Source organism: Helianthus annuus, chromosome 16 (assembly GCF_002127325.2).
Source record: "Helianthus annuus cultivar XRQ/B chromosome 16, HanXRQr2.0-SUNRISE, whole genome shotgun sequence".
Classification (NCBI taxonomy): domain Eukaryota; kingdom Viridiplantae; phylum Streptophyta; class Magnoliopsida; order Asterales; family Asteraceae; genus Helianthus; species Helianthus annuus.
In genome coordinates, this window is record NC_035448.2 from 161,207,365 (window position 1) to 161,220,438 (window position 13,074).

A 13,074-nucleotide genomic window follows, 5' to 3' on the forward strand; every position below is an offset into this window, starting at 1 on the left:
AAACATCATTCTTTATTTCAAGCATTCAGTCATCTTTTCCATCATATAATCATTCTAATAGTACATAACTTTCTTTGGAAACCCCACATGCATACATAATATCATTCTTTAGACTCTTATTATAACATTCTATTAATCCCCGTATGATAGAAAACATCAAATAAAGCATCACAATTGAAATGAGCTGAAAATGGTACCCACCGTAAGTTACGGTGGCACCTTTTTCCTTACGGTATGAAGCTATTGTCTTACGGCAGAGAAAATTTTTTTTGTCCCAGTGTCTACCGTAAGCTACGGTAACCACCGTAGCTTACGGTGACGCCCAACATACTATGATAAATTTTCTTATTTTGCAGCCATCTTTCCGACCCGTTTTAACCCATACTAATCCATTTCACCCCACACCTTTCCACATCATCCCGTAATGATCCCCCTAACATTCCATAATGTTTCATAACCAAATTATTCAAAACGCAAAAATTCAAACTTTAATGGTACTTACTTGCTTCGCGCCGCGGAATGAACACACACTTCACACGAGCTTTCGGTTTGAGTTCAAGCATTCGTTGCTCAAATCCCTCAAACCTAGGCCCTGATACCAACTTGTAACGCACCAAAAATTTTCTTTTTAAATTATCTCAATAACAACATACTTTTCTAATGAAATTTGGGCATGACCCGTTCGAAAAAGAAGTAATCCCCTGTTTTTCATAACAAAATATCATTTAACATACGCTACGTCTCAAAAGACATAATGTACTACATCAAAACGGACCTTGGTTTCACATACGAAACCATCATGCTAGATTACTTACGACCGACTAAGTTTTAAAAAAAACGAACAAGACAAAGTTCAAGCTTTTAACTACTAGACATATCTAATGAAACAAAACATATTAACATTGTCTTCTTTACAAAAGTTGCGGAACGCATGACGAGCTTGAAGTGTGTTCGGACCGGGCGAAGCTTGTCATTAAACTTGAGATTTACCTACATCACAACAACAAGTAAACTTCATTAGGAATAAAATTCTTTCTTTTAACTCAAGATTCCATCTAGCGGGTTCATAGTTACGACGCTATTTGCAACTTGCAATTCTCTAACTACCATTTCTTTCATTCTTGCATTCTATTCTTTTGACCCATTCATAAAAGGGTCCTAACATACATATTCATTCTATTACGTAGTAAATCATCATACTCGATTCATTTAATAAATTCTACACAAACACTCTTTTATAAAAGATTCAATTTAACATACCAAATGGTAAAACAACAATATGATAAAAATTCTGAATTTTGTACAAGTAGCGTACCTCGATCTTGGTTCCCTTGTTGCTTCACTTGACTCGAGCCCTCTTCCTTAACACCTATACATAACCATTCATACTTTTAATTTATGTCTCATACTCGTTTGCTCACACCAATGGATAATACTTCATAAAATTTGCACTTGCTTCATAAGCACATTCAATTCACATAAAATTTATGACTATCAAAGCTAACACCTTTATTAAGGCATTTCATCAAACACTTGGTGTGCGTATCATTAACAAAGCATAAAGTACAAGTGTTCAAAGCATGATCCTACTTGTTCATTTTCTAGTCTAACAAGAATCAACCAAGTTCATATCTTTCTTTCATCCTACCTTATCTCATCTAATTTCTCTATATCCAATCAAGGTCAAGTATCAATTTTTCATCTAATATCACACATGGAAGGCATTATGTTTATGATTTCTTCACAACAATTGGGTAATACACTTAAATCATTCAAACAAATCTGAAATCAACAATAATTTCGACCACTATGAAACCCTAACGCTCAATTACATGAGATATCCACATAATTTCATGTTTGGGTTAAAATCCACTTTCTACAAATCATTCAAATCAGAAATTCCTACTTACCAAGAGTTGGACAAGCTTAGATTATTCGATTTAGGGTTCATGCATCCATTAGAACTCCTAATTTCCTTCTGATTTTTGAGAATTTGTGAAGTTAGGGTTTGTCTCCTTGCCCTCTTGCTCTGATCGATCCACACAAACACACCAGAATGTGTGTTTGTGTTTTTCCTTCTTCTTTTTATTTGTTTTAATTAAACTTTCATCCTTTTTAACAAGATTAGTCCCTTTACTTACTTATATTGTTTAATTGTCATGTAACCTTCCTTCTAATCAAGTTACTAGTGTAAATACTTAACTAGGTTAAATATAACATGACTAAACATTTTAAGTAACATACATAAATTGCATATTTTGGGGTGTTACAAAATAGGAAGTTAAATAGTGCGAAGTGAATTAGGGCCATTGATCAAGATTTTTTAACGGTTAAGATTGAGGCAGTAGCAATATTATTAACAACTAAAGGTAATATGACCGAAGGAGAAGGATCCGTTAGAACCACCATTTATTGCGAGAATCGCGAGAAACAATGTGAACACAACCAAAAATACCTTAAAAAATCTAAAAAACTCACAAATTTTTTTTAATACTTTTATGTTTAAATCGCTACTTTTCGTTATTAAAAAATATTTTAAAAAAAATTGCTACTAAAAGTAGCGATTTAAACATAAAAAATATTTCTGTGTTTTTATAGATTTTTTAAGATTTTTTAGTTTTTTTGGGGTTTAGTTTTTAGCATTTAGCTTGGGTGGGTTGGGGGTTTAGGTTTTTGGGGGGTGGGGGGGGGGGAGGGTTAGGTTTTTTTTTTTTTTTTTTTGAGGGGGGAGGTTTAGGTTTTTGGTGATGTAGTAGGTTTATTTTGTTATGTTCACATTGGTTCTCGCAATAAAAGTGGTTCTCACATGAACCCGACCCTATGACTGAAATGACAAAAAAAAAATGTAATTGTTGATATTTTTGTTTACTCTAGCTCCACTTTTCTTTTAAACGCAAATAGATTTTAGAGTAAACTGCCATTTTGGTACCTGAGGTTTGGTCACTTTTGTCACTTTAGTCCAAAACTCAAACTTTTTGCACCTGGGTCCTCGTGGTTTCAGTTTTATTGACATTTTGGTCCAAAATTGAAATTAGCTCAAATTTCTTAAGAAAAAACTTGGTTTTTGTCCTTTTCCTTAGTTTAGTGAAGGGCATTTTGGTCATAACAAATTTTATTATAACAAATTTTTAACTAAAATAATAAAATAAAATTCGATCTCCTCTTCTTCCCCAAATTAAACCCTAATCCAATAGAGGGCTCTGCTATAACCACCTCCTCCCAACTCTCTCTTTCTCTATCTCTCTCTCACACATCAACCATCATTCCCCACCACAACCACCACCGTGCACCACCACTGCCATCGCCATTCACCACCACAACCACCACTAACGTTCACAACCACAACCTCCCATCTCCACCACCACGACCTCCTCCCTCATCCATCCACCACCATCACACCATTCAACTTGGTGCCGAACCATAATCGGCTCCAACGATATACTCTGTAACAAGGTGTGGATATCCTCCACACTTCCCCCCTGCCCGTTCATATAAGTTCCAGAAAATAAGTTCCGGAAAACACCTGTTTAGAAGAACTAGTCGAAGCCGACTCAAACGCCGCATTTCCAGCCATCAATCAACATTCAACACAACACACCAGTACCACCACACTCATAAACTGAAGAAGCATATAATACTTTATTCTGAATCAATTACCTATCATATTCAAATCAGAAGCTTAATCAATCATGTTAATCGAGTTATGATCTTACTAAAAGCAACCGATCCACTGCAAAATTGATGCTTAAAACGCTCACATTATCCGTACATATTACTAAAACATGCTAATTATATTAATGAAACAGCAAATTGATAAGCTACATTGTGTAATTTAAGGTTAAGGATCATGATGAATGATTGTGTGCCCTAGGTTTGACTAAACCGAATTGATGAGAATTGAAAGGGGAAAACAATGAGGAAGTGGAATTGGAGATGAAATACCTTCGCCGGTGAAGTTCCGTAGAGGAAAAACCGTGAAATTCCGGTGACCGGTGGTGTTGGTGGATGTATGAGGGAGGAGGTCGTGGTGGTGGTGGTGATGGAGATGGGAGGTTGTGGTTGTGCACGTTGGTGGTGGTTGTGGTGGTGAATGGTGATGGCAGTGGTGGTGCACAGTGGTGGTTGTGGTGGGGAATGATGGTTGATGTGTGTGTATGTGTGAGAGAGAGAGAGAGAAAGAGAGAGTTGGGGGAGATGGTTATAGCAGAGCCCTCTATTGGATTAGGGTTTAATTTGAGGAAGAAGATGAGATCGAATTTTATTTTATTATTTTATGAGTTAAATGCCCGGATAGTCCCTGTGGTTTGGCTTTTTTTTTTCACCTTTAGTCCCAAACTTTCTGAAATTACAGCTATAGTCCCTAACTTTTTCAATTTCGTTCCCAAATAGTCTCTTGCGTGGATGGGGGTTAGTTTTCTTAGTTAAGTGGGTGTGAAATAACCAAAATACCCTTATTATTTAAAACCCCAAAAGACATTTTTTCTTCTTCTTCACCAGCACAACTTCACTCAACCACCACTGCCACAACCACATTCATATACGCTGTATAATCATAAACGCTTCATCTTCTTCATTCATGTTCCCCCAACCGACATCATCTTCTTCTTCCTTACATCAACAACATCATAACCACATTCATTGTAGCAAATATAATTCATCTCTTGATTTTGTAACTGAATTCATCTATAACTTCCTCAAACATTGATAGATAGATCTAGTTACACCTTCATACATAAACCACAAGTAAGAATTCGTATGAAATCTTTTAAAATAATTATGCATCCATCCTTACCATAACAAACACAAATCCAGCAGGCTTGCTGGGGCAAATTATACCAAGTGTCAAAAATTTCAATATTCGATAAATTGCAATTGGGTGAATCTTGATTCTGTTGACCAGTAGCTTGTTTAGAATTTGGACCATTATCATGTACTCTTTTAACCTCTGTCATCTTCCAAAATATATCTCCTTTTACACTTTCAAATTCACAAATAATATTACTTTTATCCACCATTAAAATGGAGCTCAAAACCTCCAACTACCTTCAAGAAGATGTGTGTTTGGATTGAAGATAGTTATTGATTTAAAGTTTATTTTTTAATAGTAAGGGTATTTAGGTCCTTTCACACCCACTTAACTGAAAAGACTAACCTTCATCCGTGCCAGAGACCATCCGGAAACGAAATTGAAAAAGTTGGGGACTATAGCTGTAATTTTAGAAAGTTAGGGACTAAAGGTAGAAAAGGCTAAACCACATGGACTATCCGGGCATTTAACTCTTATTTTAATTAAAAATTTGTTATAATAAAATTTGTAATGACCAAAATGTCCTTCACTAAACTGAGGAAAAGGACAAAAAACCAAATTTTTTTGAGAAATCAGAGCTGATTTCACTTTTGGATCAAAATGGCAATAAAACTTAAACCACATGTACCCAGATACAAAAGGTTTGAGTTTTGGACTAAAGTAGCAAAAATGACCAAATCTCAGGGACCAAAATGACAGTTTACTCTAGCTTTTATATACTATATACTAGTCTAAGTCCCCGTGTAATACACGGGTGGCTAAACAACAAAAAATTTATACTTTAATACGTAAATACTTTATTACAGGTTTGTTCGAATATTAAGATAAATAATATCTTATAAAAATTAATTAACGACTACATTTCATATTAATTATCATGTGTACGTCTATAAATAATTTTTTGAAATGAATGAAATGTTGTATTAAATCTATAAAAAATAAATAAATTGGATTTAAATCACAAACCCGCTTTTCCCAGTTTTATATAAAAATAGTTAACTCTTACCTAATAAAAAATGTCCACATTAAATCACAAACCCGCTTTTCCCATTTTTATATAAAAGCATCAAGTTGCATATTTAGGTATAATTAATAGTAATTATGTTACATCAAATGGTTTTATAAAAAAGAAAGTGAACAAATATTTAATGTCTAAGTCCAAATCAATGGTGCTTTTCTAAAATAATGTTACATATCTTTATAAAATAATGTTAAAGACAGTATGTGTTATGTTTATAATAACTATAATGATACAAGTTTTTGTCTATGTTTATATGTAAAAATATTATGTGAACAAATATTTGATGAATTCACATTCGCATTTTTGTTAAGTATACATTAAACTTGTCGACTGATTAAGTATAGACACAAGAGAAGCATGACTAACACAGGAAACATTAATTGTTTCCAATATACCAATTAAATAGGGGAATGAAGAAATTATTAAATTCACATATATATTTTGGTAACTTACTACTCTTTAAAGAAATTTAGAAGTTATTAGTCAGCCATATAATATATGGTTTTTTTTTAAATGCTAACAAATCTATTAGTCATCAAAACTGGGAAACAACAGTTAACCCAATATTCATACAAAGTCACCAAAAAAACCACACAATATTACACCAAAAACAACATTACATCAAACCCCCATCAGATCTACTAACATCAATAATTTATCTTAATAAAAACCGAAATTATGACATCAACATATACATGTGGCATAGCTTATCACCCGCGAACTTCGCGGGTCAGAAAATTTAATCTACATTATCACAAAGTGTATAAATAATATAAATACAAAGTAACACATTACATAAATTACTTATTGACAAAGTGAAAATATAATTAAAATGCATTAAAGTATAAAACATTATATTTTTTTACTTTTATTAAGAATTAAGGTGTCTTCAGACAAAAAACAGTTACCCTTTCTCAGAGCCATCTAGAATTTCTTGCTACGGCCATCACTATACATCTGCAAATTAAAAGACAAACGTTAAATAACATCACAAGGTAAGTAAACTCCTAGTGAAAGATATGTTCACAAAAAGTTAAAAAAAAAACAGGTTGACTAATAAGATGTGCATATTTTCCTAATATTCACATGTATATCTATTAGTATTAGTTGATAGGCTAGCCTTCAATAGATCCATCTCTTATTCTCTTATATGTATCATGTACTAATAATTAATGTCTAAGTACAAATCAATGGTGCTCTTCTAAGTCCTAAATAGGAATGGCAACCAAGTGGCCTGGGCGGGTTTAGGATGTGTATTGGTGATCCCAACCTAATGCCTAAAAAATATAATATAGGTTTAGCATAGCCTAAAAAGTGTTAAAAAGAAATTAACATATGATGTCTTAATTTTTTAGGTATGGTGTTATACGCTGACACCATGTTAAAAAAGAAACAAATCTAATACCATGTTAACACAAAAAAAGCTCGGAAATATGCCTAAAAATTAAGATACCATGTGTTCTTTTCCTTTTTACAATCTTTAGGCTATATCATTTTTCTTTTTAACACAACTCAACCTTATATGTATGTTTATCTTAGAAAAAAAAAGAGTTTTCATTATATAAAAAGAGAGTTTTCAGTTCAAATCAATGGTGCTCTTCTAAGTCCTAAATAGGAATGGCAACTAAGTGGCCTGGGCGGGTTTAGGATGTGTATTGGTGATCCCAACCTAATGCCTAAAAAATATAATATAGGTTTAGCATAGCCTAAAAAGTGTTAAAAAGAAATTAACATATGATGTCTTAATTTTTTAGGTATGGTGTTATACGCTGACACCATGTTAAAAAAGAAACAAATCTAATACCATGTTAACACAAAAAAAGCTCGGAAATACGCCTAAAAATTAAGATACCATGTGTTCTTTTCCTTTTTACAATCTTTAGGCTATATCATTTTTCTTTTTAACACAACTCAACCTTATATGTATGTTTATCTTAGAAAAAAAAAGAGTTTTCATTATATAAAAAGAGAGTTTTCAGTATATATGACAAAGTATTTATGAAGTTTGAATTGGATGAGTAGATTTTTAAAGGGAAAGCATTCGTTTTAATTGGAAAGTAGTTAAAGATTGTTAATATTTCAAATAAAAAAAGTTAAAAATTAGCATATAATTGTATACCTTTTCTTTACCATATAAGATGATATTAAGTTGTATATAAGAAGAAAAAAATGATGAGGTGGCAGACGATAAAAAAATAATAAGGTGACATTCTATGTCAAGCAAACAGTCTACTTGACATCCATCCACTAAAAAAAGCCACATACACAACTTCCACATATTAAACCAACGTGCCATCAGCCAAGTACGTTTCTTGTTGATTTCACAAATACGATCATTTTAAACAACTTTTAGTATACTAAAATTGGATAAAGAGACTTTTTACCACAAAGATATGAAAGTATACAGTGGTTTTAAAGTTTATCAACCCTATTAATAATATTAAACCACTTGATGAAAACTGAAAAAAGAAGAGATATGTGAAAACATACATATATCAAAGAAAAAAACCCATCGTGATGTGGAGTCACTTCTTCTCCTATTATCACCACTCTTAAAAGATCCTTTCTCCCTTCTTAAACCCTAACATATATCATATCTGCAATCAAACAACAAAAATAATTTAATCCAAATGTTAAAAAAAAGAATTAGAAAACTAATCGAGTGTTAGCAAAACAAACCAGGCAAATTCCTCTCAGGAATCCTCCATTCTTCATAAACTTTTTAGCCCATTTATTGGTGGCTGCAAATTGTTAAAAAAGAATCATTGGAAATTGAAAATTTCATAAAATAAACAAATAAAATAAATAAAGTTGAAAATAAACTTGAACGTAGGGATGAGCAAATGGTACCCGATATCGGTACCGAATTTACCGAACTGAGTACATTTTCGGTACCAATTTAGTACCGACTTTTGACATTTTCGGTACCGGTTTTTCTCTCAAATACCGGTATTGAACCGTATCGGGTATATTCAGTACCGGTACTCACTTTTGTAGATTTTCGGTACCGGAATATTTGGTACCGGTACCGGTTAATACCAAGCTTATCCCTACTTGCCTGTCACCATAATGATTTTGATTTTATATAGCACTAAATTGAATAGTCCTCAACAATATCAAACTTCTTGAAGTTCATATACTTCCTCTTAACATCTGTTGAATATACTTCGATGAAGCCCTAAAAACATGGAATCAAATCCCTAGCCTACACAAACCAACACCATATAAAAAATCACAAATTAGCATAGTCCAAATCCACTCTGAATTATAAAACATTACACATATGAATCGAACAACATTAAATTAACATCAATCATAAACAAATTTATCAAGAGAGAGGATAATGGCGATTACCTTAATCGATGAGAAGGTTGAATTCAATTCCCATTGCTTACAAAAAAAATTGCTTTCACTTATATGGGCTTTTTTATATTGACATTACTAACCATTGCATTAACAATACATAATTCATGTTTTCGCATTAGCTTATCGATTTTAAAAGGAAACAATGGTATTTTTTGTGAACGTCGAAACAATGGTATCTTGCTAATCTCATGCCAATTAATCTAGCGCACACATTCAAGCATACACAAACCACCATAATTGTTCATACAGTCAAAGTTAAGAGTGCATTTGAGTCCCCTTCACAGCAGCGCAAGCCCTATGTATCAAGTCTAGTTATCCAAAACGTATTTGTTATATTAATCATCCACTTGCAAGTGTCTTTCTGACCAATAGCCCCTTCCCAGCCTATTCAAGTCTACTTACTAATCTCTTTAATTAACACATAACCAGATCTATAAAAATGAACTGAATAAACTAATCTCTTTAACACAAGTTCGTTGACCTAGAAATTGGACCAATTACCGTTATTTTTCGAAGATTGATCACAAATAAACATAGATTAAAGACGAATCATGAAAAGAATGTTAGGTTTACCTGACCCGTTACCCCCCCACCACACACGCACACGACCATTCACATTCAAGATATAAAAGATCAACGCGAACCTGAAATGCACAGGAGAAAAGCTTCGGAAAACAACTTGTGTCTTATTTGTATCTACTTCTTTACTGATCCAATTCAAAACTGTATCGACTGAGTTTTGGTATGCAGTTTCGATGCTCATATTCTTTTTCACATCAGTATTATCAAGCAATACTATATTTGAAATCATTTGAGGATTAGCAAGTCGTAATGTTTAGTTATTAAGATGGTTCAAACAGAATACTTGTCAAAATATATTTTTCATTCCGCAAGACTTTATTATATAAGCGTCTAAACCATTAAACATTAGAGAAGGTTTTTTGTATTCATAAAGAAGAAAACTGCTAGATTAAAAACTAAGTACCTTGATGAGCTAACCAATTAACTTCATTTTCAGGAGGGTAAATACCTTTTGATGAAGAACATGAGAAGCTTTGTTGGCTAAATAGTGCTTAAGCATGTCGGCCTCATCGTCTGCAATCATAAAAAACACAGTCGTCAACCTCTGAACCAATAATATCCAATAATCAATTGTTTGTTTTTTAACAGCCAAAAGTTATAGGCATCAGTAGTACATCACTAACCTCACAGTTATCAAGAATTAAAGATTTAAGCAAGGGCATCCGCATCCACTGCGATCACTAAAATCCTCACAGTATACTTACCACCAAAGTGTATGTCCCAATTGAGTTTAGCAAATTTTGGTCGGATTAACCCAAGAACATACACTTGTAAGAACCTTTCAAAGCCATATCTCGCCTTAAGGCTCCAGCAAGAACCTTTTCTACTACCTGCACATATGCTAAAACATTAATAAGACCAATAATGAAAAAAAAAACATCACCTTGTTGCATACAGTAGACCATAACCAAAAGTCTAAATCCCCTAATTACCAAAGCTCCTAAAAACTAATCCGAATCTACTGAATAATAATATGAAAAAACGACAACACCATCATCAATTTGAATACAGTCGACCAAAACCACAGCTCTCAATGTTACTGTTAATATTCTTTTCATATTTTTTAACGGGTCAAATAAAAAATTAGCTAAAAAATGTGACAAGCAAGTCAAATAGGTCGATAGCCATGCATTAATGTGTATGATCTATATAAAGTTTTAAAATCAACCAATCAATCAAACAAAACACAATTTGAAACTATATAAATCGGTAATTACTAATAACCCTCTATTTTACAAAAATAATGAAATGACCTACCAGTTAGTCCCCGATTTGTATGAATTCGGATTTGTTCCTACTAGTACCGAAATGGCAGAACCCTAGTTCGTCTTCTTTTAGAACACTACCAGTCAAGATCTAATACCAAAATAAAATGAAATCACAAATCAAAAGCACACATAAAAATTGATGTATATAAGTGAAAATAAAAGACCCATGTTGGCGAATCAAATCAAACCCATAAAAAAGGCTAAAGATCCCAACTTTTTTTCAAACAGAAGTTGAAGATTACAACAATAGATTGTTAAATATAACTGAAAATGAAAGACCCATATGAAAAACGTATAAAATTTATGAATCAAATCAAACCCATAAAGAAAACAAATACTAAAAACAGTAAAAAAAATTTGTAATCTAACCTTCAAATTGTTCATATGATTAAAAAGTATAAAAAGTGAATACTGAACATGGAGTAAACTTCAAATTGTTGGCATTCAGTTTCCAATGCTCTTCGTCAGATCTTCAAAATGAAGTCTAGAATAAACATCAATAAACACCTACATAATCAAATATTCAAATCAGAAGTCAATAAACATCAATTAAGGTAAGTTAAAAAATTACCATGTTACATTTTCTCTGACGAAATCAACTTCTTGACTCCTTCCACTTCATAATCTTCTTTGTTTTCGTCTTCATAATCATAATATTCGATTGAACCTACCAAACGCCCAATTACCAACCAGAACTTCAAATCAAACTTGTTGACAGTTACTTGCTGACTCAAAACTGATTTGAAAATCGATCTAGGGTTTCAAACTGACTCAATTCTCGTTTAACCCTTGAAAATTAGACACATAACCCATTTGAAAATCGAATCTCTTTCAGAAATATTACCTTGTTCGATTGAGCGACAAAATCAAAACCGATTCGACAACTCTATATCTATATCAATGATTAACATATTAAACATTGATTAAAGCTAAAAAATCAAACGATTATCGAATTACATCATAAAAATCAAAGAAAACATACCTAGATGAGAGTTTGAATGCTTGAGATTTAGGGATTTCTAGGGCCAGGAACAATCGCTACTAGAGATGAAGCCGTAGATGAGATTTAGGGTTTGTAAAATTGAATGTGTGATGTTTTGAGAAGCCGTGTGAAGAGAAATCAATTTGGCAAATTGGAGAATGATTTCAACTAATTGATTGAGAGAATTTATTAGGTTTCCAAATTGAAGAGACGGTTTAAAAAAGTGAGCGTAGGAAGGAAGGATGAGAGATAGATGAGAGAATGGCGCCCAATTTCCCAATTCTCTGGCCAAAGAGAATAGCCACCTCATAGTTAAATAGTCAACTATTATTTTGCTTTAGTATAATAGATAGATATTTAGAAAGAATACATGTCATAAAATTAAGAATTTTATTTTCTTTAATTTTAATATAATATATTTTATTAAAAAAAACGTTGATAATTGTTGCTATCGGTTGCATAATTACTCATAAATCATAAGTTGATTATAATGTTGCGTAAAACAGATATATGTTATGTAATTTTATAATATTGGTGCACGTGGATTATTAACGGTGCGTAATTGTTGGGAATAATTCGACAAACGTATATACTTTCGTCTAAAATATACGTGTAACATACTCACATCCTTGGTGACTTTCGACGTTTTATACGGAGATACGACTTTGTACTTGTATATAAGTTTTGACAAGCATTGGTTTGTTACCACTAGCTAAAATTGATTCCGTCATTTCGAATATGACATTTGAAGTAGGTATAGTAGTTTCAATTTGTTAGCTTGACTTGGCTGGAATGCAAAAAGAACTTCCAAGTATATCATGATAGGTTTTTTAATTGATTTAAGTGGGTTAAGTTTTAACAATTAAATAATTGGAATACCGACAAATTACGAAATTTATAATAATAACATTAATAAAACCTTATTAAGTATACTTTTAATTTTGTAAGTTCAAGGCCTTGTTTAAAAAATTGTGAATAAATTATTAAAGTTATTAAGAATATAGCTTATGAAGCTAACGTGTCAATAGGTTGATCGTTGAAATATATG

General features: G+C 32.4%; 2 long non-coding RNA genes across 5 annotated transcripts; both read right to left on the reverse strand.

Moving 5' to 3' along the window:
• Nucleotides 1-763: 763 nt before the first annotated feature.
• Nucleotides 764-2,033, reverse strand: LOC110918694. The gene is made up of 3 exons (XR_002581516.1): nucleotides 1,911-2,033; nucleotides 1,316-1,369; nucleotides 764-990 (listed from the first exon to the last, which is right to left on the reverse strand). It is a non-coding gene; the product is annotated as an uncharacterized LOC110918694 (long non-coding RNA).
• A 4,523-nt stretch (nucleotides 2,034-6,556) lies between these two features.
• LOC110918345 lies at nucleotides 6,557-12,296 on the reverse strand. Of its 4 annotated transcripts, XR_004884473.1 has the most exons (10): nucleotides 12,027-12,296; nucleotides 11,889-11,936; nucleotides 11,616-11,711; nucleotides 11,414-11,551; nucleotides 11,034-11,132; nucleotides 10,400-10,606; nucleotides 10,225-10,289; nucleotides 8,508-9,033; nucleotides 8,319-8,425; nucleotides 6,557-6,785 (listed from the first exon to the last, which is right to left on the reverse strand). It is a non-coding gene; the product is annotated as an uncharacterized LOC110918345 (long non-coding RNA). The 4 variants fall into 4 exon arrangements; XR_004884471.1 differs by having other exon boundaries at nucleotides 6,558-6,785; nucleotides 8,508-10,289; XR_002581243.2 differs by lacking the exon at nucleotides 11,034-11,132 and having other exon boundaries at nucleotides 8,508-10,289.
• Between the last annotated feature and the right edge of the window lie 778 nt (nucleotides 12,297-13,074).